This window comes from Grampus griseus (genome assembly GCF_964374135.1).
Source record: "Grampus griseus genome assembly, chromosome: 12".
In the NCBI taxonomy this organism is placed as follows: domain Eukaryota; kingdom Metazoa; phylum Chordata; class Mammalia; order Artiodactyla; family Delphinidae; genus Grampus; species Grampus griseus.
Genome location: NC_139006.1, coordinates 48,632,630 through 48,643,842, shown reverse-complemented (window position 1 = coordinate 48,643,842; position 11,213 = coordinate 48,632,630).

Genomic DNA, 11,213 nt, shown 5'->3' with positions numbered 1-11,213 from the left:
GCTTCTAATCTACATCTTGGCTACTGTAATTAATGCTGCAATGGACACAGGGGTGCATATACCTTTTTAAATTAGTGTCTTTGTCTTCTTCATGTAAATACTCAGAGGTGGAATTGCTGGATTGTATGGTAGTTCTATTTTTTAATTTTTTGAGGAATCTCCATACCATTTTCCATAGCAATGGCACCAAGTTACATTCCCACCAATAGTTCATGAGGGTTTCCTTTTCTCCATATCCTTGCTAACACTTGTTATTTGTTGTTCTTTAGATAATAGCCATTCTGACAGGTGTGAGGTAGTATCTCATTGTAGTTTTGATTTTCATTTTCCCAATGAATAGTGATTTTGAGCATCTTTTCATATGCCTGTTAGCAATCTGTGTGCTTTCTTCTGAAAAATGTCTATTCAAGTCCTCTGCCCACTTTTTAAATTGGGTTGTTCATTTTTTTGATGTTGAGTTTCTATTTTGGGCTATTAACCCCTTGTCAGATACATCATTTGCAAATATCTTTTCCTATTCAGCAGGCAGCCTTTTTCTTTTGTTAATAGTTTCCTTTGCTGTGCAAAAGGTTTTTAGTTTCATGACACCCAGTTTGTTTATTTTCGCTTTTGTTTCCTTTGTCTGAGGAAACATACCCAAAAAAATATATTGCTAAGACCATTGTCAAAGAGTGTACTACCTATGTTTTCTTTTAGAAGTTTTATGGTTTCAGGTCTTACATTTAAGTCTTTAATCCATTTTGAGATTTCTCTTGTATATGGTGTGAGAAAGTAGGGCAGTTTGATTCTTCTGCATGTAGCTGTCAAGTTTTCCCAACACCACTTATTGCAGAGGCTGTCTTTTCCCCATTGTATATTCTTGCCTCCTTTGTCACAGATTAATTGCCCATATAATTGTGGGTTCATTTCTGGGCTCTCTATTTGGTTCCATTGTTCTATGAGACTGTTTTTGTGCCAGCACCATACTGATTTGGTTACTGTACCTTTGTGACATAATTTAAAATCGGGGAGCATGATAACTCCTGTTTTGTTCTTATTTCTTAAGATTATTTTGACTATTTGGGGTCTTTGGTGTTTCCATGTTAATTTTTGAATTATTTGTTCTAGTTCTGTGAAAAATGCTGGTGGTATTTTGATAGGGATTGCACTGAGCCTGCAGATCATGTTGGGTAGTGTGGTCATTTTAACAGTATTAATCCTTCCAGTACATGAGCACTATATATCTTTCCATTTGTTTGTGTCATAGTCAGTTTCTTTCATCAGATTCCTATAGTTTTCTAAGCACAGGTATTTTACCTCCTTAGATTTATTCCCAGGTATTTTATTCTTTCTGACGTGATTGTGAATGAGATTGTTTTCTTAATTTCTCTTTCTGATAGTTCATTGTTAGTATATAGAAATGCAATGGATTTCTGCATGTTAATTTGTATCCTGTAAATTAATAAATTCACTGATGAGTTTTAGAAGTTTTTTGGTGGCATCTTTAGGATTATCTATGTATAGTATCATACATCCATATAGTATCATCTGCAAACAGTGACAGTTTTAATACTTCCTTTCCAATTTGGATTCCTTTTCTTTTCTTATTTGATTGCTGTGGTTAGGACTTCCAATACTAGGGTGAATAAAAGTGGTGAGAGTGGGCTTCCTTGTTTTGTTCCTGATTTTATAGGAAAGGCTTTCAGGTTTTCACCATCAAGTATGATGTTAGCTTTGTGCTTGTCATATATGGCCTTTATTTTGTTGTGGTATGTTCCCTCTATTCCCATTTTCTGGAGAGTTTTTTTTTTTTTATCATAAATGGATGTTGAATTTTGTCAAAAGATTTTTCTGTACCTATTGAGATGATTATATTATTTTTATTCTTCAATTTGTTAATGTGGTGCATCACATTGATTGATTTGCAGAAATTGAACCATTCTTGCATCACTGGGATAAATCCCACTTGATTTATATGGTATATGATCCTTTTAATGTATTATTGAATTTGCTTTGCTAATATTTTTGGAGAATTTTTGCATCTGTGTTCATTAGTGATATTGGCCTGTAATTTTCTTTTTTTGTGATATCTTGGTGGTTTTGGTGTCAGAGTGATGCTGGAATTGTAGAATGAGTTTGGAAGCTTTCCGTCCTCTGAAAATGTTTGGAATAGTTTGAGGATAGGTGTTAATTCTTCTCTAAATGTTTGGTAGAATTCAACTGTGAAGCCATGTGCTCCTGGTCTTTTCTTTAGTGGGAGGTTTTTTGTTTTTTTTAATTACTGATTCTGTTTCATTACTCATAATTGGTTTGTTCATATTTTCTATTCTTTCCTGATTCAGTCTTGGGAGACTGTACATTTCTATCAATAGGAATTTGTCCATTTCTTCTAGGTTGTCCATTTTACTGGCATATAATAGCTCATGGTAATCTTTCATGATCCTTTGTATGTAAGATCTTATGGAAAAACCCTAACAAACTTTTTGGCCAACCCAATACATCTGTGGCTTTGGTTGTAACTTCTTTTTCATTTCTGATTTTATTGATTTGGACTCTTGCTTTTCTTGATGAGTCTGACTAAAGGTTTATCAATTACATTTATCTTTTCAAGGAACAATCTCTTAGTTTCATTGATCTTTTTTATTGTTTTTCTGTTCCTATAATTTTTTTATTAAAGTATGGTTGATTTACAATGATTTATATTAGTTTCAAGTGTGCAACAGTGATTCAATATTTTTATAGATTACACTCCATTTAAGGTTATAACAAAATAATGGCTATATTTCCCTGTGCTGTAAAATATATCCTTGTTCTTTATCTACTTAATACGCAGTAGTTTGTATCTCTCAATCCCATATCCCTATCTTGCTCCTTCCCCCTCTCTCTCCCCGTTGGTAATCACTAGTTTATTATCTATATCTCTGAGTATGTTTCTGTTTTGTTATACACATTCATTTGTTTTATTTTTTAGATTCCATATATAATTGGTAATGTAGAGTATTTGTCTTTCTCTATCACTAAGCATGATACTTTCTAGGTCCATCCATACTGTTGCAAATAGAAGAATTTCATTCTTTTTAATGGCTGTTTTTTTAACATCTTTATTGGAATATAATTACTTTACAATGAGGTGTTAGTTTCTGCTTTATAACAAAGTGAATCAGCTATACATATACATATATCCCCATATCTCCTCCCTCTTGCATCTCCCTCCCACCCTCCCTATCCCACCCCTCTAGGTGGTCACAAAGCACCGAGCTCATATACCAATGTGTGTGTGTGTGTGTGTGTGTGTACATCTTCTTTAACCATTCATATGTTTTTGGTCACTTAGGTTGCTTCCATATCTTGCTTATTGTAAATAGTGCTGCTATGAACATTTGGGTACATGTTTCTTTTTGAATTAGTGTTTTCATTTTCTTCAGATATATACCCAGGAGTGAAATTTTGGGATCATATGGTAGTTCTAGTTTCAGTTTTTTGAGGAATCTCCATATTGTTTTCCATAGTGGCTGCACCAATTTACATCCCTACCAACAGTGTACAAGGGTTCCTTTTTCTCCACATCCTCCCAACATTTGTTATTTGTGAACATTTTGATGATAGCCAATAGCAATGGCCAGGATCAGGTAACACGATTGGTTGCCACACAAGGATCACATGCAGCAGAAGAAAATTAATAGCCGTTTTGACAGGTGTGAGGTGATATCTCAGTGTTTTGATTTGCATTTCTCTGATGACTAGTGATGTTTAGTATATTTTCATGTGCCTGTTGGCCATCTGTATGTCTTTTGAAGAATGTCTATTCAGGTATTCTGCCCATTTTTAATCAGTGTGTTTGCTTTTTTTCTTTGCGGTACGCGGGCCTCTCACTGTTGTGGCCCCTCCTGTTGCAGAGCACAGGCTCCGGACGTGCAGGCCCAGCGGCCATGGCTCATGGGCCCAGCCTCTCCACGGCATGTGGGATCCTCCCGGACCGGGGCACAAACCCATGTCCCCTACATCGGCAGGTGGACTCTAAACCACTGCGCCACCAGGGAAGCCCCTGTTTGCTTTTTTTGATGTTAAGTTATATGAGCTGTCTATATATTTTGCATATTAACCTGTTATGTGTCATATCATTTGCAAATATTTTCTCCCATTCATTTTGTCGATGGTTTTCTTTGCTGTGCAAAAGCTTTTAAGTTTAATTAGATCCAATTTGTTTCTTTTTGCTTTTATTTCTTTTCCCTCATAGAAAACTTTGCTTTTCCCTTGATGCTTTTAATATTCTTTCTTCATTATCTTTTTTTGTTTTTGACATTTTAATTACAATATGGTTTGTTGTATTCCTCTTTGGGTTGATCCTGTTTGGGACTCTGTTTTCTGGACCTGGATGTCTGTTTCCTTTCCCAGGTTAAGTAAGTTTTCCATTATTATGTCTTGAAATATGTTCTCTGCTCCTTCCTTTCTCTCTCCTCCTTCTTGGACTCCTACAATGTGAATGTTAGTACACTTGATGTTGTCTCAGAGGTCTCTTAAACTGTTCTCATTTTTAAATTTTTTTTCTTTTTTCTGTAGTTAGAATGATTTCCACTACTCTGTCTTCCAGTTCCTTGATCTATTCCTCTGTATCATCTAATCTACTGTTGATTCTACATCTAATCTAGTGTATTTTTAATTATTGTATTTTTCACCTCTGTTTGGTTCTTTATATTTTCTAACTCTTTGTTGAAAACTTCTAACATCTCACTCTGTTCATCCATTCTTCTCCAGAACATCTTCATGATCATTACCTTAAACTCTTTATTGTGTAGATTGCTTATCTCCACTTCGCTTGGTTCTTCTAGGGTTTTATCTTGTTCCTTTGCAACATACTCCTCTGTCACCTCATCTTGCCTCATTTGCTTTTTTAAAATTTCTATGTATTTGGTAGGTTGTTATGTTTCCCAGTCTTGGAGATGTGGCCTTATGTAGCAAATGTCCGGTGGGGTCCAGCAGCACACTCCCCTGTGGTCACTTTAGGGCTGCCCTCTATGTGGGCTGCATGGGTCCTTCTGTTGTGCCAGGTTAATTACTTTGGGCATAGTGGTAGACATGGCTGGCCTTGGTCTGGTTGGTTCCCAGGTTCTGCCTTTTGCAGTGGCTGCCAGTTGCTGGTAGATGGGGCCATGTCCTGGTCCTGGTGCTGGACCAGAGGTGGGTGGGGCTGGGTCATGAAGCAATTGGTTAGAGAGTCCTTGGGTGTTCTGTGGCTAGTGTTGGCCCCCTGGTGTGTGAAGCTGGGTCCCAGGGTGGCTGACTGTGCTCCAGGCATCCCAGAGATAGTGTTGGCCTGCTAATGGGCGTGGCTGTGGCTCAGGGAGGTCCAAGGCTTCTGTTGTGTGTCCTGAATCCTGACACATCTGGCTGAGGGGTCCAAGGTGTCCTAGAGCTGGGGTTGGGCTGCTGTTGGGTGAAGCCAGGGCTCAGGGCATCCCAGGGTGGTGGTGGCCTGCTGGTGGGTGGGGCTCTGTCCCTGCCCTGCTAGCTGCCTGGCCTCAGTCAACCCAGGACTGGTGCTGAATGGCTAGTGTGTGGGTGCAGGTCCTGGAACTAGAAGGAGTATTCCAAAATGGCTCTTACCAGCACTAGTGTCCTCATAGTGGGATGAGCTCCCCAGCATGGCTGCTGCCAGTGTCTATGTCCCCAGAGTGAGCTCTGGTTGCCTCTGGCCCCTCTGGGAGGCTCTCCAAGATCAGCTAGTGGGTCTGACCCAGGCTCCTTTCAAATTACTGCTTCTTCCCTGGGTCTTGGAAGGTATGAGATTTTTAGAATGTACTTTATGAATGGAGTCTGTTTTCCACAGCCTCCCAAGCTCTCCCAATGCAAACCCTGCTGCTTTCAAAGTCAGGTGTTTTAGGGGCTTATCTTCCCAGTGCAAAACCCCCATGCTGGGGAGTCCGATGTGGGGCTCAGACCACTCACCCTTTGGGGGAAACTTCCGTAATTGTAATTATCTTCCCATTTGTGGGTCACCTACCTGAGGTTATGAGTCTTGACTATACTGCCCCTCCGCCCCTCCTACCCATCTTGTGGTTCCTTCTTTATATCTTTAGCTGTAGAAGATCTTTTCTGCTAGTCTTCAGGTCACTCTCATGCACAGTTTCTCTGTAAATAGTTGCAATTCTTGTGTGTCTAAGGGAGGAGATGAGCTCAGGTTCTTCCTACCCCACTGTCTTGGCCACTCCCACTACTCCTTTGGCCAATCTTTAATGACAGGTCTGCTAGGGACAAATTCTTTAGTCTTTCTTTGTCTGAGAATGTCCTTATTTTCCCTTTATTCCTGAAGAGTAATTTTGTTGAATATGGAATTCACAGTTAACAGTTGTATCATTTCTTCTGACCTTTGTAGTTTCAGGTGAGGAATCCACTATCATACAAGTAGATGTTCTCCTACAGGTAATGTGTCATTTTTGTCTGAATACTTTCGATATTTTTTCTTTGATTTAGTTTTCAAAAGTTTAATTATGCTGTGTCTTCGTGTGCATTTCTTTTAGTTCTCTTATGTGGGTTTTATTCAGCGTTTTGAATCTGTAGGTTTATGTCTATTGGCAAATTTGGTAAATTTCCAGCTATTATTATTTTTTAAATCTTCTTTTATCCTCACTCACTTCCTCTCCTTCTGGGACTCCAATGTTCCAAATCATTGTCTCTTTTGTTATTGTTCCTCAGGTCCCTGAAGCTCTGTTGATTTTTCTCTCTGTTATCCAGATAGGGGAAATTCTATGATCTGTCCTCAAGTTCATGGATTCTATCCTGTCATTTTCACTCTACTATTGGCCCATACATCTAGGTTTTAATTCTGTTGTATTTTTCAGTTCTATAATTTTCATGTGTTTTTAAAATATGATTTCTATTTACTTATTGAGGTTTTCTATTTTTCTAATTTGTTTCATAATAATTTGTAATTGCTTATTGAAACATTTTTATGATGGCCATTCTAAAATCCTTATCAGATAATCCCAACATCTGATTCATCTGAGTGTTGGCATCAGTTAATCTTGTTTTCTCATTCAAGTTGTGATTTTCCTGGTTCTTGGTATGATGGGTGATTTTTTTTCGTTTTTTTGTATTCTGGACATTTTGGCTATTATGTTAGGAGATTATGAGGCACTTTTAAATCTTTTATTTTGGTAGGTAGTCACCCTGTTTATGTTTAGCATGCAAATCTTAGCCTAATTTCTTGGGCTGTGGTCCCAAAGGAAGTTTAATTTCAGAGCCTTTGCAGTGCTATTTTGGTCTGCTTGATTTATTGCATGGGCTTTCCTAGTGTCTGCTGGTGCTGTTTGAGGGTGTGGAAGGAATTTCAACAGACTAGATTGGCTGGTCTTCCCAGGCTTGGTGTAATTCCTACCCCAGCCCACTGCCCCAGTGTCTCTTGTTGGGGAGAAGATTCTCAGCCCAGTCAGGAAGGAGAGCCCTTTTGGGGCCTGGCACTTGCAGTGGCGGGACTTGCCTGCCTGTGAGGGATGGAGAGCACTCCTGGGCCAGGAGCTTGTTGTGGAAGGATCCCCTTGCCAGTGCCTCACAGCCACCTCAGATCTCTTGGTGGGGGAGGTAACTTCAGGAGAATGAGTGCACTTCCTCTGCCTGCTATTGTCAGCGTGGCTCTCTATCCATCACACTTGCCAAGGCTCTCAGTTTTGCCTGGTGTTGGTGGTGTTTTGATTTAGGGAGGAATCAGTGTCTCTGGGCCAGCTTCTGTTGCAAGGTTGTGTGAGGGTCATGAATGATGGAACTGGATTGCCCTCATCTGCTGGGTGGGGAGTCAATATAATGCCCTGTTGCTGTGTTGTTTCTCAGGTCCAGAGGTCCCTAATTAGTTTGCCTTCGTCTTTACATCTTTCAGATTTCTCCATTTGTTGTCTGTTGTATGATTTTCAGAGTTTATAATTGTACTTGGCTGAAAGGAGTAGAGAGAAAAAGTCTATGCCACATCCAATTATCTTTTTCTTAATCATTCTCTGGAGAACTATCACAACCAGCTCAGGAACTGGCTTAGTCTTTTAGGTTGCATGATGTGGCTGGATCTGGATAAGAAGGCAGGTGTAGGACTCTGTTTTTCCTACACCTGGCCTGGGCTCAGGGGCCAGCGGCAGAGGCAAAGCCAACAGGAAAAAGTGCTTTCCTTTTCTCACAAACTGACGTTTCTTATCTCTGTCTGAGGGCTTCCTCCAGCTGCAGACTATGCTCAGTCCATTAACAGGCAAATAGGAAGTGCATTTTAGTGTATCTAAAATTATACTTTCATACAGCTGATTTAAAAAAACAGACCCAAGGTGAAATCTGATTTGATTAATTACTGTTATTACATCAGAAAGACAATTTAAAACCTACATTTTAAAGATATGTTTTTAAGCTTGGCTTGAGAAGACTATGGATATAGTTTTTGTCTAGTTGAGAGGAATTTAACCTGAAAATAATCTAATACATAGAAAGCCTATGAAGCTTTTTAGGAGGTTGTACTTACAGGTAGGCTACCAACTTGGACTAAAATGAACTTAAAGCTTTTCATATGCAAACAGGGTATAATTCTTATGCAATTGTCCACAGGAAGGAAGAACATCTCAGAGGGCTGAGTCAAGAGCCAAAAGGGCCAAACTATGACACAAACAGAACAATAGACTAGGGAGCCATTTCTAGGCAGTAGGATCTGGCCCTAATCAAAGTGCATTCCATGTCCCCAGAGTAAGGGAACCTTGCAATATTTTTCCAGGTGGATTTCAGAATTGTGATGGACCAGGGACTGCTTAGCACCCCACATTCCTCTCATTTTGAAAGGAGTCTCTATAGTGGTTACTTTATCCCTATCTTACTATTGCATTTTCGGTGTGTGGGGACAGATAACTTGTCTTTTTACTTCATAGGTCTTTAGATCAAGAGCCACATCCAGATCAGATGAAGACCATGAGATCCTGAGCTGCAAGGTTGATGCCATACTGGATGAGACACTGGGGATACTAGATTGAGGTGAACATGTTTTGCAAGTGGGAGGGATATGAAATTTATAGTTAGAGGGATGACTCTGATTGAATAAAAAATGGCCACTCATTCTTTTCTCCCATCATAAGTGAAATTTATTTCTTCACTCAGTGAATCTGTACAGGCCATGTGACATGCCTTGGCCAATGGGATATTAGCAAACAAGGCAAACAGACACTTGAAAGGCATTTGTCTTTCATGGCTGGGATCCTCCATCCTCCAATTTCCAAAAGCACTTTCTTCACTTCCTTCTGAGCACTCATGGGTAGTGTGATTTTTTTCTAATTGTCAGTTCAAGGTAATTTAGACTTCCTCTATGATGATCACTGAAATTCAACGAGTCTTTACCACTTCTAGATTCCTAAGCCACTCCCACATCTCTATGTATTTGTTATGGAAGCACTCCATTTCCAGCTACCAAAATCTTTGTAAGTTATCTATAATCATTTGCAATCATTTGTAAGTTATCTATAATCATTTGCAATCTCAAAATTTGGCAGTTGAAAAAAATACACAGAATTCTGAACTGGGCATGACTTAACTGTGTCCTGTTTCATGGTCTCTAGCAACAGTGGAATCAAAGTGTTGGCCCAGGGCCTGCAGCTCTACTGGGAAGGATACAATTCCAAGTCCATGTGGTCACTTGCAGGATTCACTTCCTTGGGGGTTGTTGGATTGAGGGCTTCAATTTCTCACTGGCAGTTGTATGGAAGGCTCCCTCAGTTCCTTTTTACATGGGCCTTCCCAACTTGGCAGCTTGCTTCATCAAGGTATGCAAGCACAGAAGTCAATACAGTCAACTAGCAATAAAGAAGTTGAAATCTTTTGTAACCTAATCCTGAACTTTTTGTGGTATTCTATTGGTTAGAAGCAAGTTATTAGGTTTAGCCCACATTGAAAGGAAAGGGATTACACAAGGGTGTAAAATCCAGGATGTGTGATCACTGAAGGCTCTTTTAGAAGTCTGCCTATCACAAGGAGTCAGGAAGACAGAAAGGTTTGAGTATTTTTTGGCTGTCCCTTCTCTGCTTTGAGACACATTCCTGGTAGTGGCTGCATCTCTACTGATGGACTGCCAATACACTGTGGCTCCAGGAACATTATTTTATTCCCTTGCCCTTCAAACCAAGGGGTGGAATGTTTTCTTATCATTGGTAGTTTCTGGTTGCTTCAGCTGCTCCTCGTTATTGCCCTCAAGCCTACTCTTCTTCTATATGTGGTTTATTAAAAACTCTTGTTCCAAACTCACCTGAGTTGAATTCTGTTTTCTGTTGGAACTCTGACTCGTGAAGACAATTTCTGCCACAAAGAAGTCTTTATTTTTATGGAGTCAAATTTTCCAATTTTAATTTTTTTGCTTTTCTTTTTATTGTCATACTTTGAAAGGCTTTCCCTTCTTTCAGATAAGTAAGATGTAACAAAAATTGTTACCCTACCTTCATGTCTATCTCTAGTATGTTTATGGTTTTATTTATTGTACATTTAAATATTCAATCCACTGAAAATACATAAGCAGTGAATTATTTCTCTTATGACTACCCATATATTGCAACATTATTTATTAATATTTATTTTCCCTATGAGAAATATCATCCATATCATATAATAAATTCCCATATATATTTATTTCTATTTAAAACAGCTATAACTTCTATGTTATTTAACTTAGATAAGACCATACGTAAAGATGAAAACATTTTTCAGTTCTTTCAATAAAGCTGACATAATGCTAATTCCCTAAATCCAAACAAAGCACGACACTGATGTCAACTTTGAATACAGATGCAAATGTTCTATATAAAATGTTTGCTATTTGAAATGAGAGCAATGCATTAAAAAAAATTTGAGAATAAAATGGAATTTATTCTGGGAATGCAAAGATGATTTAATACGAAAAAATCTTTCATCAAATCTTATGATTTTAATGTCTCCTGATTATGTCATCAGCTACTGAAAAGACATTTGGTATAATGTTAAAAGTGTAGCAATCACTTTTGACAAAATCTTAAAATAGGAATAAAATACTCTATTAAATTTATAAAGAGCATATTCAGAAAGTCAATAATAAACTTTAACTAAAATTTGAAGATCAGAACGTCTAGGAAGACTCACGGTTACATCTATGACTCCATATTGTTTGGTGGTCCCAGCTAATGCAATTAGAGAAGAAAATCCACATGAGAAGAGACCAAACTATATTCAGTTGCTAATTTTGTGATTCCATACTTAAA